The sequence below is a fragment of the Austrofundulus limnaeus genome, unplaced genomic scaffold (genome assembly GCF_001266775.1).
Source record: "Austrofundulus limnaeus strain Quisiro unplaced genomic scaffold, Austrofundulus_limnaeus-1.0 Scaffold38, whole genome shotgun sequence".
Lineage (NCBI taxonomy): Eukaryota > Metazoa > Chordata > Actinopteri > Cyprinodontiformes > Rivulidae > Austrofundulus > Austrofundulus limnaeus.
Window position 1 is genome coordinate 1,468,312 of NW_013952440.1, and position 2,594 is coordinate 1,470,905.

Consider the following 2,594-nt stretch of genomic DNA (forward strand, 5'->3'; position numbering starts at 1 on the left):
CCGTGGAAAAGCATGTCACCGTGGAGAGCCGTTAACCAATATGCAAATTAGCCTGCAGTACCACTGCTCTACCCATATGAGCAGCAAAAACACTTTTTTAGACCAAATATTACAGATTTGAACAAATACGCACAAAAACATCAAAATTAGCACAGAAATAGTACTATATAACATTTTAGACACATTCTAGGCAGTTTATCAGCTAAAAAAGTTAATTTTGGGGTAAGTTACTCTTTAAAGTGCAAAAAAAAAAAGGTTTAAAAATGGATGAGGAAAAATGCAATTTTGTGGCTGATTGGTACTCATGCATGTCTAAGTTTTCTCTTTTTGTCTAATTTATTATTTGTTTTACAATAGAATTATACCTTTGCATCTTGTAGTGAAAGTTATGCTGTGCAAAGTTTAAACAAGGTCTAAGACAACAGAATGTCAAGTTGGTCAATGTTGCAAACATCTGTTTAAATGGAGCTAACTCATTTCCCTCCTTCAGTTTTTACTTAGCTTTTCCCTTCTTTTTTTTTAACTTTTCATCCCTTTTATCTCCTTAATTTCCTTTTGTCTCCCCCTCTGTCTGGCTTATTTGTTCCTTTCCCCTGTGTCTTTTCCACTCTGTCAGCCATGTGAGGAGGGAAACACAAACTCATAAACTGACAGACACTTTTCGTCACCATTGTATCCCTCCGCGCACATATTGCCCTAAAAATTAATAGCCTAGAAGTGCCGTGCTGCGTCTGTCCCCAACCCGGACAACAACACCTCGAGGCACAGATTCACTGTAACCACACCCAGCTCCAGGTCTCGAGCCCTCCCCCCACAGCGGACGCTTCTTTTTAAAATCCTCTCCTGGTTTTTAAAACGAGGGGGCTTCGAGTTCGATTCCCGGTGTTATATGCGTGAAACTGCCAGGAGTTATTTATTTATTTTTATTTTATTTAGTATTTCAAATTCATTTTTAATAGCCTGGAATTTCGCGCAGCTTTGCTTCCTTTAAACTCGGTGAGTAAAAAAATGCAATTTATTTGGGTTTAATGAAATGATGAAAGCAAATCATGAAAACACTTTTCGATGAGATTGTGTGAAACAGACACGAAAACATATGAGTTTATTCCACTTTGTAATTTATGAGGAAACAGTTGTTATTATTTTTTTAAAAGAAACACTTGGTGACTTTTTTTTGCCCGCGGATATTTTTGCTCAGGTCGTAACTCTGTGGCTCTCTCCGGCATTTAGTGTTTAAAGGGGCGTTGTCAGCCCGTGTGTGTGTTCATGTGTGTGTGAGTCAAATGTATTTTCATACAATGAACGAATGTTTGTTTCATTGCTAAGGAAGAGAAACTGTTTGCTTTTTTTTTTTCCAGTTGACGCAGGAAACCCCTGATATACATAGGCATAGGCAGCTTGCAAAAAAAAATAAAGAAGTAAAACTCCAGCCTTTATGTTGTTTTTATACAACTGATATGTAGGTTGCGTTTCTTTAATTTACCTATATATAAAAAGTATCGTTATAACTAAAGTTACAAGCATTTTGTGATCCAAATAACGTTTTAATTTGTCGTTTTTTTACAGCTTCAATTTTGTATTTGGCGCCCTCTTGTGATTGGGACGAGAATTATCTCTCTTCAGGTTTCCAGAGTTGGAGTTTTATTTTATTATTTTATTTCCCCCCCTCCTTTAGCCTCAGGGAGTCTATTTAAAATCACATAAAAGTTTAAAAACATGTCTTTTTATTAAGTATGCACATGAAAGAAAGAAAGAGAAAGAAAGTGTGAAGAAAAAATTGAAAATAAGAATTTTGGACCTCTTTAAACAACAATCAGTTTACAGTTGGTGCTTAGCGTGAGCTGCTGATGCTGCACAGTATAGTGATGTAAATTTATAAACACAAGTCTTGTGACCGCCGCCACACCAAATTTGATCTCAGTCTCTGTAAACTTGACTRTGTGATAACCATGTTTGTGTTAGCGAAAGTCAAGTTGTAGCCGTCTTGAAATTGGTGGACTCCAAAGGTCAATCGGTTTTAGTTGTCTATGTGGTGATTACTCACTGACAGCTAGTTTAGGGTTGGGCAATTAATCGCGTGCAATTAATTGTTAGAAAAACTTTAATCGATTATTTTTTGGCACTTGACAGTTATTAGCATACGATTAATGCCGCCAGGCAGACTGACTGGAGGTTCCCCCGGTCAGTCTGCTCGATGCTCCTCTCTGCTTTAAATATGACAAAAAATAATTTAAAGTTCTGTAATTTTTTTATCATAACTCCAGTTTTACTTGGTCTATCAACACAATTTAAAAACTGATGTGTAGTCTGAAGTCTGTACTTTTTACACAGTTTGTAACAGATTTTTACAGAGAGCAAATATCTCCTAGAGCAGTGGTTCCCAAGCTTTTTATCTTCTGACCCACAAAATATCCATGGCAAAAACTTGTGACCCCAAATATTACTGGTCTTAGTACACGAACTTCATTAATAACCCTAAAAACACAGGCTTTTTGACAATCTACACAGCTTGTACACATAATACTAATTTATACTTATTTTGTGTTTTTGTATAATTATAGGGAAAATATTACATCAGCAATTATTTTATTACC

General features: G+C 36.1%; 1 protein-coding gene across 1 annotated transcript in view; it reads left to right on the plus strand.

Annotated features, from left to right (window-relative positions):
* The first annotated feature begins 751 nt into the window (after positions 1–751).
* emp2 (epithelial membrane protein 2) overlaps positions 752–2,594 on the plus strand; it is a 19,323-nt gene continuing 17,480 nt past the window's right edge. The window contains exon 1 of the mRNA XM_014006928.1: positions 752–996. The gene's annotated coding sequence lies outside the window, so the exon portion shown is untranslated. The remainder of the gene's footprint in view (positions 997–2,594) is intronic.